Below are 15,521 nucleotides of genomic sequence, written 5' to 3'. Positions count from 1 at the left end.
TTTAGTGAGAGTTATAATCATGTCACTGTACTCCAGCCTGGCTGACACAGTGAGACCCTGTCGCAGAAAAAAATTATAAAATGGTGTATTAATAAGTATGCTAATCTACTAGAGAATGCTGTTAAATGACAAGTAGTCCATAATTGCCTACAACCTCATTTTCACTGGAAATTAAAGTTAGGAAGCGTTAAGAATTCTGATCAATATACATAATTGACCTACTAAATATAATACAGGTGACTGTGTGAAAAGTATCCAAGGAAAATAGGTTTTTTTTTGTTTTTTTTTTGAGATGAACTCTCGCTCTGCTGCCCAGGCTGGAGCACAGTGGTGCGATCTTGGCTTACTGCAAGCTACACCTCCCAGGTTCACGCCATTCTCCTGCCTCAGCCTTCCCAGTAGCTGGGACTACAGGCACCTGCCGCCATACCTGGCTGATTTTTTTTAATTTTTTTAGTAGAGAAAGGGTTTCATCGTGTTAGCCCAGATGGTCTCAATCTTCTGATCTCGTGATTTGCCCGCCTCGGCCTCCCAAAATGCTGGGATTACAGGCATGAGCCACCATGCCCAGCCGAGTATATTTTTTATAAGGAAATGTGGTAGGATTGATAAGGAATCAGAGAGACCGACTGGATTGAGGAGGATATTTATTATTTCGGTGCACCGGCCCAGTCGGCTTAACATCCAAAGGATTGAGCCCCGAATAAAGAGTTAAGTTGCCTTTTAAGCATTTCATGGGTGCGGTGCAGTGGCTCATGCCTGTAATCCCAGCACTTTGGGAGGCCAAGGCAGGTGGATCACCTGAGGTCAGGAGTTCAAGACAAGCCTGGCCAAGATGGTGAAACCCTATCTCTACTAGAAATACAAAAATTAGCCGGGCATGGTGGTGGGCACCTGTAATCCCATCTACTTGGGAGGCTGAGGCAGTGAATTGCTTGAACCCAGGAGGTGGAGGTTGCAGTGAGCCAAGATCGCGCCACTGCACTCCAGCACGGGGGACAGAGTGAGACTCTGTCTCAGAAAAAAAAAAAAAGCATTTCATGGGGTGGGGGGAGATCTGTGCAGGGGGAAGCATATTACAGAAGAGAGAAACAAAGACAGTTATTTAATTAACTGAGACATGCATTACATACTTTCTTACTTTTCAAGGAAAAACATGTTTTACGACTTGAGGTTATCTGTCTAGTGACCTTGCAGCAGCATAGCTAAAGAAACAGGGTCTTTGCTATTGTGAATAGTGCCGCAATAAACATACGTGTGCATGTGTCTTTATAGCAGCATGATTTATAATCCTTTGGGTATATACCCAGTAATGGGATGGCTGAGTCAAATGGTATTTCTAGTTCTAGATCCCTGAGGAATAGCCACACTGTCTTCCACAATGGTTGAACTAGTTTACAGTCCCAACAACAGTGTAAAAGTGTTCCTATTTCTCCACATCATCTCCAGCACCTGTTGTTTCCTGACTTTTTAATGATCGCCATTCTAACTGGTGTGAGATGATATCTCATCATGGTTTTGATTTGCATTTCTCTGATGGCCAGTGATGATGAACATTTTATCATGTGTCTGTTGGCTGCATATATGTCTTCTTTTGAGAAGTGTCTGTTCATATCCTTTGCCCACTTGTTGTTGGGGTTGTTTGTTTTTTTTTTGTAAATTTGTTTGAGTTCTTTGTAGATTCTGGATATTAGCCCTTTGTCAGATGAGTAGATTGCAAAAATTTTCTCCCATTCTGTAGGTTGCCTGTTCAGTCTGATGGTAGTTTCTTTTGCTGTGCAGAAGCTCTTTAGTTTAATTAGATCCCTTTTGTCAATTTCAGCTTTTGTTGCCATTGCTTTTGGTGTTTTAGACATGAAGTCCTTGCCCATGCATATGTCCTGAATGGTATTGCCTAGGTTTTCTTCTAGGGTTTTTATGGTTTTATGTCTAACATTTAAGTCTTTAATCCATCTTGAATTAATTTTAGTATAAGGTGTAAGGAAGGGATCCAGTTTCAGCTTTCTACATATGGCTAGCCAGTTTTCCCAGCACCATTTGTTAAATAGGGAGTCCTTTCCCCATTTCTTGTTTTTGTCAGGTTTGTCAAAGATCAGATAGTTGTAGATGTGTGGTATTATTTCTGAGGGCTCTGTTCTGTTCCATTGGTCTGTATCTCTGTTTTGGTACCAGTACCATGCTGTTTTGGTTACTGCAACCTTGTAGTATAGTTTGAAGTCAGGTAGCATGATGCCTCCAGCTTTGTTCTTTTGGCTTAGGATTGACTTGGCAATGCGGGCTCTTTTTTGGTTCCATATGAACTTTAAAGTAGTTTTTTCCAATTCTGTGAAGAAAGTCATTGGTAGCTTGATGGGGATGGCATTGAATCTATAAATTACCTTGGACAGTATGGCCATTTTCACGATATTGACTCTGCCTATCCATGAGTGTGGAATGTTGTTCCATTTGTTTGTATTCTCTTTTATTTCATTGAGCAGTGGTTTGTAGTTCTCCTTGAAGAGGTCCTTCACATCCCTTGTAAGTTGGATTCCTAGGTATTTTATTATCTTTGAAGCAATTGTGAATGGGAGTTCACTCATGATTTGGCTCTCTGTTTCTCTGTTATTGGTGTATAAGGATGCTTGTGATTTTTGCACATTGATTTTATATCCTGAGACTTTGCTAAAGTTGCTTATTAGCTTAAGGGGATTTTGGGCTGAGATGATGGGGTTTTCTAGATATACAATCATGTCATCTGCAAACAGGGACAATTTGACTTCCTCTTTTCCTAATTGAATACCCTTTATTTCTTTCTCCTGCCTGATTGCCCTGGCCAGAACTTCTAACACTATGTTGAATAGGAGTGGTGAGAGACGGCATCCCTGTCTTGTGCCAGTTTTCAAAGGGAATGCCTCCAGTTTTTGCCCATTCAGTATGATATTGGCTGTGGGTTTGTCACAAATAGCTCTTATTATTTTGAGATACGTCCCATCAATACCTAATTTATTGAGAGTTTTTAGCATGAAGGGCTGCATCTATTGAGATAATCATGTGGTTTTTGTCTTTGGTTCTGTTTATATGCTGGATTATGTTTATTGATTTGCGTATGTTGAACCAGCCTTGCATCCCAGGGATGAAGCCCGCTTGATCATGGTGGATAAGCTTTTTGATGTGCTGCTGGATTTGGTTTGCCAGTATTTTATTGAGGATTTTTGCATCAATATTCATCAGGGATATTGGCAGTATTCACAATAGCAAAGACTTGGAACCAACCCAAATGTCCAACAATGATAGACTGGATTAAGAAAATGTGGCACATATACACCATGGAATACTATGCAGCCATAAAAAATGATGATTTCATGTCCTTTGTAGGGACATGGATGAAGCTGGAAACCATCATTCTCAGCAAACTATCACAAGGACAAAAAACCGAACACCACATGTTCTCACTCATAGGTGGGAATTGAACAATGAGAACACTTGGACACAGGAAGGGGAACATCACACACTGGGGCCTGTTGTGGGGTGGGGGAAGTGGGGGGGATAGCATTAGGAGATATACCTAATGTAAATGATGAGTTAATGGGTGCAGCACACCAACATGGCACATGTATACATATGTAACAAACCTGCACATTGTGCACATGTACCCTAGAACTTGAAGTATAATATATACATATATATATATATATAAAGAAATCTCACAGAAACACCAATGATAAAAGTACTGGAGGCTGGATGCTGTAGGTTATGCCTGTAATCTCAGAGCTTTGGGAGGTCAAGGCTGGAGGATTGCTTGACCCCAGTGAGACAGCCAAGTATAAAGGGGTTCCCCGAGAACCTTCGACCGGACCGTGCACAGGGAGGCATGTGCACTGGGGTGGAGCCATGGAATTTCACACCATTTGCAGAGGAGAAGATTCTGGCTTCCCCTGTTCTGGAGTGGTAACTGGGAATTCAATCTGTGAGGCAGGGAGCCTACCAGCAGAACTCTCGCTTTGCTGAGAGTCCCTGTTTCCCTTTTTATTTCCTTCTTGCCCAATAAACCCTGCCCTTCTCACCCTTAAAAAAAAAAAAAAAGAAAGAAAGAAAAGAGAAACAGGTCTTCACAAAACCTGGGAAAGGAGGAGTGATAAGGCTCACTAGCCACAGAAAAGCAGCCAGTTAATTTTTAAAGGACTCCAGCTCTTTCTTTCTAAGGGGGAATTGGGTTTTCTCACATACAACTGAGTTTCTGCTTACACATTCTTTAATTTCTTTCAATTCCTGTTCCAGTGTAACAGACATGCTTCCACTAATGGAAAAGAGATGGCAACATTTGGCGCAGTGGCTCATGCTTGTAATTCCAGTACTTTGGGAGGCCGAGGCGGGTGGATCATGAGGTCAGATATTCCAGACCAGCCTGGCCAAGATGGTGAAACCCCATCTCTACTAAAAATACAAAAGTTAGCCAGGTGTGGTGGCGCATGCCTGTAATCCCAACTACTCAGGAGGCTGAGTCACGAGAATTGCTTGAACCCGGGAGGTGGAGGTTGCAGTGAGCTGAGATCGCACCACAGCACTCCAGTCTGGGCAACAAGAGTGAAACTGTGTCTCAAAATAAATAAATAATAAATAAATAAAAAACCTAAAAACAAAATAAAACAAAATCCCTCGGGGCTTTTCTTCAGGGAAGGCAGGAGAAAATTGTAACTTAGCTTTGCTATAATGTTCAGCTAATTTTGAAAATAAAATCACAGTGCTAAGAAAATTGTTTCTGATGAATTTTGGTAGAAAGCAGAATTACAGTGTAAATGTTTGATTTTAAAACAAGAGGCAAATAATCACACATTATATGATTTCATTTGTTTATTTCTTTATGTAGTTTTGAGGTGGAGTCACACTCTGTTGCCTAGGCTGGAGTGCGCCGGCATGATCTTGGCACATTACAACCTCCGCCTCCCGGGTTCAAGCAATTCTTTCTGCCTCAGCCTCCCAAGTAGCTGGTATTACAGGCGGGACCACCATGCCCAGCTAATTTTTTGTATTTTTAGTAGAGAAAAGGTTTTGCCATGTTGTTTAGGCTGCTCTTGAACTCCTGATCTCAGGTGATCCACCCGCCTCAGCCTCCCAAAGTGCTGTGATTATAGGCGTGAGCCACCGTGCCTGGCCTCTATGATTCCATTTATATCGCAAGCCAAAGAAAAGGACTGAGGTGAGTCTGAATCATTTTAGTTGATTTTGCCAATGTTAAGGGCGTATCCAGGAAAGAAAAAAAACACACGCAAAAGTACGGGAAACATCTGCTATCTGTGCTTTTTCCAAAGAGGGTTTGGGGACTTCTATAAATAAAGGGAAAAGAGAGGGCAGTAGGAGAAAGAGCAAAGAAAGAAAAAAGAGAAGGTATATATCTAATAGAGTTGCATTCGAAAGCAATTGCATTCGGATCTTTTGATCAGTGTTTACTGAATCCACATTTTACATGTGGAAGGAGAGGGTAGAAGAACAGTCACCTGGGCATTAATTTTGCACTTAGTGAATCTGCATTTTATATAAGATAAATAAACATAGAGTAGAGGAGGCAGCCAGATATGGATTTGTCTCAGGTGGGTGGAAGGGTGACAATTAGTTCTGTCCTTTGTCCATCACTTGTGAACATAAGTTATCCATTGACATTATCAGGGTGAAATTCAACGGAACTCTTTTTTTTTTTTTTTTTTTGAGACAGAATCTTGCTCTGTCACCCAGGCTGGAGTGCGGTGGCATGATCTCGGTTCATTGCGACCTCTTTCTCCCAGGTTCAAGCAATTCTCCCGCCTCAGCCTCCCACGTACCTGGGATTACAGGCCCCCACCACCATACCTGGCTAATGTTTGTATTTTTAGTAGAGATGGGGTTTCACCATGTTGGTCAGGCTGGTCTCGAACTCCTGACCTCAGGTGATCCACCTCCCTCAGCCTCCCAAAGTGCTGGGATTATAGGCGTGAGCCACCACACCCAGTCTCAACAGAAGTCTTTTAGGGTCAGTATCTTGAGGCCCACAAGGAATTTTCTTGGAGCAAATTCGGAGGGAGGTATGTAGTCTTTTATCTTTGTAGTTATCTCTTTTTTTTTTTTTTTTTTGAGACGGAGTCTCGCTCTGTCGCCCAGGCGGGAGTGCAGTGGTGCGATCTCAGCTCACTGCAAGCTCTGCCTCCCAGTTTCACCATTCTCCTGCCTCAGCCTCCCGAGTAGCTGGGACTGTAGGCACCTGCCACCATGCCTGGCTAATTTTTTTTTTTTTTTTTGTATTTTTAGTAGAGACGGGGTTTCACCATGTTAGCCAGGATGGTCTCGATCTCCTGACCTCGTGATCCGCCCGCCTCGGCCTCCCAAAGTGCTGGGATTACAGGTGTGAGCCACCGCACCCGGCCTGTAGTTATCTCTTTAGAAAAAAGAAATGGGAGATAGGTTTGCATGACCCAGTTCCCAGCTTGACTTTTCCCTGTAGAATAGTGAGTCTGAGGTCCCGAGATTTTATTTTCCTTTTATAATGTAAACATGAAATAATAATATATATTTGTAAGATCTGAAAACTACAGTGTAAAAGAAGGAAGAACACACAAAAAGAATACACACACACACAAACATATATACATATATGCACAAACACACATATATATGGTCTCTGTCCCTGTTTCCTGGGTGCACAGCTCCTGAAACCCTTGAAATCTGCAAAGTGGTAAGTGTCTTTGTGGATGCTAATGAGACGACTGATCTCTGGGGCCTCGTGAATAGCCTCAAAATGAGGCCTGGTTGCCAGGGGAACCAACCTCATGATTAGGGGGTTGGAACTTTCAGCCCCCTGCCCCCATATTTCCAGAAATAGGGAGAGGCTGAAGGTTGAGTTGATCGCCAGTGACCAATGATTTAATGAATCTTGCCTATGTGGCCATCGTGGTGGCTCCTGTCTGAAATCCCAGCACTGTGGGAGGCCAAGGCAGGAAGATTGCTTGAGGCCAGGAGTTTGAGACCAGCCTGGGCAACATAGTGAGAATTCATCTCTACAAATAAAAAAATTAGCCAGGCATGGTAATGCATGCCTATGGTCCAGCTACTCAGGAGGTGGAGATGAGAGGATCACTTGAGTCCAGGAGATCAAGGCTGCAGCAAACTACGATTGCACCACTGCATGCCAGCCTTGGTGACAGAGCTAGACCCTGTCTCTATTTTTTTTTTTTTTGAGACAGAATCCCGTTCTGTCACCCAGGCTGGAGTGCAGTGGCATGATCTCAGCTCACTGCAACCTCTGCCTCCCGGGTTCAAGCAATTCTCCTGCCTCAGCCTCCCAAGTAGCTGGGATTACAGGCGTGTGCCACCATGCCTGGCTAACTTTTTTTATTTTTAGTAGAGATGGGGTTTCACCGTGTTAGCCAGGATGGTCTTGATCTCCTGACCTCATGATCCACCTGCCTTGGCCTCCCAAAGTATGAACCCAGGAGGCGGAGCTTGCAGTGAGCAGAGATTGTGCCACTGCACTCTAACCTGAGTGACAGAGTGAGACTGCATCTCAAAAAAAAAAAAAAATCTTTGTAGCTATCTATTTAGGAATAAAATGGGAGAGGCAGGTTTGCATGATCCAGTTTCCAGCTTGACTTTTGCTTTTGGCTTAGTGAGTTGGTGGTCCTGAGATTTATTTTCTTTTCACAGTCATTATTCAGGGAAGAGGGTAGGGTCTTGATATTCAAAATTTCTTGGGTGATAAATCTACCAGGGTTTGGATGAGGCCAGACATTGCTCTTTCAGTATCTCAAACCCAGAAAGATGAGTTACTGACATTGAATATGTGAAAGGAAAACAGTTCTGTTTAATTTCTTGAATTTCATCTAAAACAGTTCTGGTTTTGTTTTGTTTTGTTTTGTTTTGAGACAGAGTCTTGCTCTGTTTCCCAGGCTGGAGTGCAATGGCGCCATCTCAGTTCATTGCAACCTCTACCTCCTGGTTCAAGTGATTCTCCTGCCTCAGCCTTCTGAGTAGCTAGGATTACAGGCATGCACCACCACACCTGGCTAATTTTTGTATTTGTAGTAGAGATGGGGTTTCACCATGTTGGCCAGGCTGGTCTCCAACTCCTGGCCTCATGCAATCCACCTACCTTGGCCTCCTAAAGTGCTGGTATTATAGGCACGAGCCACCATGCCTGGGCAAAACAGTGCTGTTGAATTTCACCCTGACAGCATAAATGAAAAACTTGTCTTCACAGGTAAAGGACAAAGGACAGAACTAAAAGTCATCCCTCTGTGCACTGGAGACAAAAGCATATCTGACTGCTTCCTGTACTCTATGTTTATTTATCTCATGAAAAAATGCAGAGTCACTGAGCTCAAGATAAATGCATAATTGACTATTTCTCCACCCTTTTCTTTCCACATGTAAAATGTGGATTCTGTAAACGCTGATCAAAGACTCAAAGGAACACGATCACTTGGCGCTTCAATTTGTTCTCCCTCCCCACTTGTTTTTTTATTTTGCCTTCCCCTACTACTCACTTTCTTTCCCTTTATTTATTTATTTATTTAAGACCGAGTCTTGCTCTGTTGCCCAGGCTGCAGTGCAGTGGTGTGATCTCGGCTCACTGCAACCTCTGCCTGCTGGGTTAAAGCAATTCTCCTGCCTCAGCCTCCCGAGTAGCTGGGATTACAGGCATGTGCCACCACACCCAGCTAATTTTTGTATTTTTGGTAGAGACGGGGTTTCACCATGTTGGCAAGGCTGATATCAAACTCCTGACCTCAGGTGATCCACCTGCCTAGGCCTCCCAAAGTGCTGGAATTACAGGCATGAGCCACCCAGCCCGGCCTCTTTTTCCCTTTAAATATTGAAGTCCCCAAACCGTCTTTGGAAAAAAAAAGCATGCATCACAAATATTTCCTGTGGTTTTTATTTTTTTCCTCCCACTGCATCCTCAACTTTCACAAAATGACCTCTAAAAATGACTGAGACACGCTTCAGTAATTTTCTTTGATTTACAAATGCTTACCAAATTCAGATGCTTTAATTCAGCAAAACACAACAGCTAAAACAAAGATATCAGAAAAATGTTGAATGGCTGGCCAGGTATGGCAGCTCATGCCTGTAACCTCAGCACTTTGGGAGGCCAAGGCTGGAGGATCACCTGAGGTCAGGAGTTTGAGACCAGCCTGGCCAACATGGTGAAACCCCGTCTCTACTGAAAATACAAAAATTATCCAGTTGTGGTGGTGAGCACCTGTAATCCCAGCTTCTTATTAGGCTGAGGCAGGAGAATTGCTTGAACCTGGGAGGTGGAGGTTGCAGTGAGCTGAGATTGTACCACTGCACTCCAGCCTGGGCAACAGCGTGAGACTCTGTCTCAAAAAAAAAAAAAAAAAAAAAAGAAAGAAAGAAAGAAAAAAGAAAAATGTTGGATAGTATCTGTGTCTCTGAAAAAGAAACAGATCAGGCCAGGCACGGTGGCTCACTCCTGTAATCTCAGCACTTTGGGAGGCCAAGGCAGGCGGATTATGAGGTCAGGAGATCGAGATTATCCTGGGTAACACGGTGAAACCCCATCTCTACTAAAAATACAAAAAAATTAGCTGGGCGTGGTGGTGGGCACCTGTAGTCCCAGCTACTCAGGAGGCTGAGACAGGAGAATGGCGTGAACCCAGGAGGCGGAGCTTGCAATGAGCCGAGATTGTGCCACTGCACTCCAGCCTGGGCGACAGAGCAAGACTCTGTCTCTCAAAAAAAAAAAAAAAAAAAAAAAAAAGAAACAGGTCAGGTTGCTGATGAGTAAGATCTAAGAGTCTATGAGTAAGACCTAAAGAAATAAGCAGATGCCGGCTGAGTGCAGTGGCTCACGCCTGTAATCCCAGCACTTTGGGAGGCCAAGGCTGGTGGATCACCGGAGGTCAGGAGTCCAAGACCGGCCTGGCCAAAATGGCAAAACCCCTTCTCTATTAAAAATATAAAAATTAGCCAGGCGTGCTGGCATGTACCTATAGTCCCAGCTATGAGGGAGGCTGAGGCAGGAGGATCGCTTGAACCTGGGAGGCAGAGGTTGCAGTGAGCCGAGATCATGCCACTGCACTCCAGCCTGGGCAACAGAGCAAGGCTCCATCTCAAAAAAAAAGAAGATGCTAAATGATTCCTAATTCCTAAGACCTCTTTGTGATATTTAAAAAAATGTAATAAAATATGTTTACAGCAATTTGGGAGGCCAAGGCGGGCAAATCACCTGAGATCAGTAGTTCAAGACCAGCCTGGTCAACATGGTGAAACCCCGTCTCTACCACAAATACAAAAATTATTATCTGGGCCTGGTGGTGCACGCCTGTAATCCCAGCTACTCAGGAGGCTGTGGCATGAGAATCGCCTGAACCCAGTAGGCAGAGGTTGTGGTGAGCCGAGATCACGCCATTGCACTCCAGCCCGGACAATAAGAGTGAAACTCCGTCTCAAAGAAAGGAGAAGAAGAAAAAAGAAAGAAAGAAAAGAAAGAGGATGTGTCTCTTCTTTTCAGCAGCTGCAAAGTGGTAGACACCATTCCATGTCATACAATTGGTTCAAAGAATCTTATCTGAATAAGGTGTGTAATTGAAATACTCATGAAACTTGTTCTGTTTTCTGTTACTAAAAACTGTCCTTGGGAACAAGATACTGAAACATGCAGGATATGGATGAATCTCAAAAACATGCTGTGTGGAAGAAGCCAGACCCAAAAGAGCATCCCGCATTATTCTATTGATGTGAAATTCTGGAAACACCAAATCTAATCCATAGTGACACAGAGCAGATCAGTGGTTGCCTGGGTTGGGGTGGAGGATGGATTGACTGGGAGGGGTCAGGGGAAACTCCCTGGAGTAATGGGAAAGTCGTTTTTTTTTGAGTCGGAGTCTTGCTTTATCGCCCAGGCTGGAGTGTAGTGGTGTGATCTCTTCTCACTGCCACCTCTGCCTCCCAGGTTCAGGCTATTCTCCTGCCTCAGCCTCCCAAGTAGCTGGGATTACAGGCGCACACCACCATGCCCAGATAATTTTTGTATTTTTAGTAGAGACAGGGTTTCTCCACATTGGTCAGATTGGTCTCGAACTCCCGACCTCAGGTGATCTGCCCGCCTCAGCCTCCCAAACTGCTGGGATTACAGGCTTGAGCCACCGAGCCCTGCCTTTGTTTTTTGTTTTGAGACAGGTTCTCATTGTGTTGCTCAGGCTGGAGTGCAATGGTGCTGCCTCAACTCACTACAGCTTTCCTGACCTGGGCCCAAGTGATCCTTCCACCTCAGCCTCCCAAGTAGCTGGGACTACAGGCCTTTGACAACATACTTGGCTAAATTTTAAAATATTCTTTGTAGAGATGATATATCACTATATTGCCCAAGCTGGTCTGGAACTCCTGGGGTCAAGCGATGCTTCCATCTTGCCTTCTCTAAGTGTCAGGAGTACAGGAGTGAGCCATTGCTCCTGGCCTTAATTTTTTTTTTTTTTTTGTGACAGCGTCTTCCTCTGTCACTCTGGCTAGTGTGCAGTATTGCAGTCATAGCTCACTGCTGCCTCCGACTCCTGGCTCAAGTGATTCTCTTGCCTCAGCCCCCTGAGAAACTGGGACCACAGGTAGATGCCATCATGCCTGGCTAATTTTTTTAATTTTTTTTTTTTGAGATGGAGTTTTGCTCTTGTCGCCTAGGCTGGAGTGCATCGATGTGATCTCGGTTCACCGCAACCTCTGCCTCCCGGGTTCAAGCGATTCTCCTGCCTCAGCCTCCCGATTAGCTGAGATTACAGGCATGGGCCACCACGCCTGGCTAATTTTGTATTTTTAGTAGAGACGGTGTTTCTCTATGTTGGTCAGGCTGGTCTCAATCAACATGGATATCCGCCCATGGAGATCCGCGATCAACCTCAGGTGATCCGCCCGCCTCGGCCTCCCAAAGCGCTGGGATTACAGGCGTGAGCCACTACGTCTGGCTGTTTTTAACAAATTTTGTAGCCGGGTATATTCATGTTGCCCAGGCTGTCCTGGAACTCCTGGCCTCACGCAGTCCTCCCGATTCAGCCTCCCAAAGTTGAGATTACAGGCATGAGCCACTGCACCTGAGCAGAAAGTTCTATATCTTGATAGTGGCAGTGGGTATTCAGATATATCCATTTTCTAAGCCTCATCAAACTGTACAAAGTGAGACCCTGTCTCAAAACAATCTATACGCTTAAAATGAGTGCATTTTATTGTATGTAAACTTCAATAAAGCTTATTTTAAATAATAAAACAACTGTCCATGGAAATATTTATACAAAGAAGAGGGGGTCTTTGAAGACACTCAGAATTCAGAGATTATTTTTAGATCTTGCCAAAAAAAAAACTCCAAACCAAGAAGACTTTAACCTTGAAAACCACGCAGGAGGGAGGCTGAGGCGGGAGGATTGGAAATGCCTGTTATTCTAATTGGAAGTTGTGCTTGATAATTGTTGTCATGGTATCGATATTAAAATATTAAAGTAGCAATTAAAATATCAAGTGACATCTCTGTAGATATAAGGATATAAACACTTGTATTTATATATATATAGGCCGAAGGTGGTGGCTCACACCTGTAATCCAGGCACTTTGAGAGGCAGAGATGGGAAGATCACTTGAGGTCAGGAGTTCAAGACCAGCCTGGTCAATACAGCAACACCCCATCTCTATTAAAAAAAATCTGACCTGGTGCAGTGGCTCACACCGGTACACCCGGCACTTTGGGAGGCCAAGGCAGGCAGATCACGAGGTCAGGAGATTGAGGCCATCCTGCCTAACACGGTGAAACCTCGTCTCTACTAAAAAATACAAAAAATTAGCCATGCATGGTGACACATGCCTGTAGTCCCAACTACTCGAGAGGCTGAGGCAGGGAGGTGGAGGTTGCAGTAAGCCGACATTGTGCCACTGCACACCAACCTGGGTGACAGAGCAAGACTTCGTCCCAAAAATGAATAATAAAAATTTTTTAAAAAAGTTTTAAAAAAAATCTATACATTTCATATATATATGTGTATGTGTGTGTATATATATATATGATGAAAATTGACAGTTCCCTTTTCTCTCTATATATGAGTGTATTAAAAAAACCCGTGACTCTGTCAATTCCTTCTTCAAACATAAATTTGAAAGTCTTTCAGGCTGGACACGGTGGCTCATGCCTGTAATCTCAACACTTTGGGAGCCTGAGCTGGGAGGATTGCTTGAGGCCAGCAGTTCAAGGCCAGCCTAGGCAACACAGTGAAACCCTGAATACAAACTTTTTTTTTTTTTTGAGACAGACTTTAATTCTTGTTGCCCAGGCTGGAGTGCAATGGTGAGATCTTGGCTCACTCCAACTTCCGCCTCCTTGGTTCAAGTGGTTCTCCGGCCTCAGCCTCCCGAGTAGCTGGGTTTACAGGCGTGCACCACCATGTCTGGCTAATTTTGCATTTTCAGTAGAAATGAGGGTTTCTCCATGTTGGTCAGGCTGGTCTCAAACTCCCAACCTCAGGTGATCCACCTGCCTCAGCCTCCCAAAATGCTGGGATTACAGGCATGAGCCACCATGCCCAGACTAAAAAATGTTTTTTTTTTTTTTGAGATGGAGTCTTGCTCCCTTCTCGCAGGCTGGAGTGCAGTGCTGTGATCTCAGCTCACTGCAACCTCCAGCTCCCAGGTTCAAGCAATTCTCCTTCCTCAGCCTCCCCATTAGCTGGGATTACAGGTGTGCACCACCACACTTGGCTAATTTTTGTATTTTTAGTGGAGATGGGCTTTTGCCATGTTGGCCAGGCTGGTCTTGAACTCCTGACCTTAGGTGATCCACCTGCCTTGGCCTCCCAAAGTGGTAGGATTACAGGTGTGAGCCACCACACCTGGCCAACAAAATGTTGTAAAAATTAGCTGGGCATACGGTCAGGCATGAAGGCTTACACCTGTAATCCCAGCACTTTGGAAGGCCGAGGCAGGCAGATCACCTGAGGTCAGGAGTTCAAGACCAGCCTGGCCAACATAGTGAAACCCCGTCTCTACTAAAAATACAAAAATTAGCCAGGCATGGTGACGCACCTGTAATTCCAGCTATTCAGGAAGCTGAGGAAGGAGAATCGCTTGAACCTGGGAGGCGGAGGTTGCAGTGAGCTGAGATTGTTCCAATGTACTCCAGCCTGGGCGACAGAGTGAGACTCCATCTCAAAAAAAAAATACATAAATAAAAAATTTTTTTAAAAATTAGCTGGGTGTGATGGCATGTGTCTGTAGTCCCAGTTACTTGGGAGGCTAAGGCAGGAGGATCACCTGAGCCCAGGTGGTCGAGGCTACAGTAAACTGTGATGCAGCCTGGGTGACAGTGCAAGACACTTTCTCAAGAAAAAAAAGCCTTTGCCAGGTGGTATGGCAGAGTGATTCAGAGTGACAGCATAAACACTTGGAAACAGATTGATTAGATCAAATTCCCAGTTCTGCATCTTACTAGCTCTGTGGTGTTAGAAAAGTTACTGAACCTTCATGTGTCTCAGTTTCCACATTTGAAAAATGGTAGTAATAATAGTCCCTATCCTGTGGTTTGGTTATGGTTTGTTTGGCCCCACCAAGTGTTGTGTTGAAATTTGATTCCCCACTGGGCCCAGTGGCTCACGCCTGTAATCCCAGCACTTTGGGAGGCCAAGGCAGGCGAATCACCTGAGGTCAGGAGTTTGAGACCAGCCTCAACATGAACAAACCCTGTTTCTACTAAAAATACAAAATTAGCCGGGCATGCATGCCTGTAATCCCAGGTACTTGGGAGGCTGAGGCAGGAGAATTGCTTGAAACTGGGAGGTGAAAGTTGTGATGAGCCAAGATGGCACCATTGCACTCCAGTTGGGGCAACAAGAGCGAAACTCTGTCTCAAAAAAGAAAAAGAAAAAGAAAAAGAAATTTGATTCTCAATGTTGGAAGTGGGGCCTTGTGGGAGGTGTTTAGGTCATAGGGGCAGGTCCCTCATGAATGGCATGGTGCCATTCTCGTGGCAATTAGTGATTCTCACTCTTTTTTCTTTTCTTTTCTTTTTTTAATTTTTTGAGACAGAGTCTTGCTCTGTTCCCCCAGGCTGGAGTGCAGTGGTGTGATCTTGGCTCACTGTGACCTCCACCTCGCGGGTTCAAGTGATTCTCCTGCTTCAGCTTCTCTAGTAGCTGGGATTACAGGCACCTGCCACCATGCCTGGCTAAGTTTTGTATTTTTAATAGACATGGTGTTTTACCTTGTTGGCCAGACTGGTCTTGAACTCCTGACCTCAAGTGATCTGCCCGCCTCAGCCTCCCAAAGTGCTGGGATTATAGGCATGAGCCACTGCCCCTGGCCTGAATTACTGATTTTTACATACTGTATAAACGTCTGCATCCTACTTTTTCTTACTTTTGTTAAATTTGGCCTAAAGCTGCCTCATAAACAGTGAACTGTATTCTAATTTAAGCATGTCAAGATTTCACTAATGAAATATAAAAGTAAAATTTAGAAAAAGAAAATATGAAAATAAAAAAACCATGTAAACATTTGGGAGAGAGCCTTTAGGCCTTGTCAGT

At 44.2% G+C, this 15,521-nt stretch overlaps 1 protein-coding gene across 2 annotated transcripts in view; it reads left to right on the top strand.

Annotated features, from left to right (window-relative positions):
• The window catches only part of GUSB (glucuronidase beta), an 87,248-nt gene that overhangs the window by 47,718 nt on the left and 24,009 nt on the right, over nucleotides 1-15,521 (top strand). The window lies entirely within an intron of this gene.

Source organism: Gorilla gorilla, chromosome 6 (assembly GCF_029281585.2).
Source record: "Gorilla gorilla gorilla isolate KB3781 chromosome 6, NHGRI_mGorGor1-v2.1_pri, whole genome shotgun sequence".
Classification (NCBI taxonomy): domain Eukaryota; kingdom Metazoa; phylum Chordata; class Mammalia; order Primates; family Hominidae; genus Gorilla; species Gorilla gorilla.
Note: the sequence above shows the minus strand (reverse complement) of the source record. Positions and strands in the feature narration are given on the sequence as shown.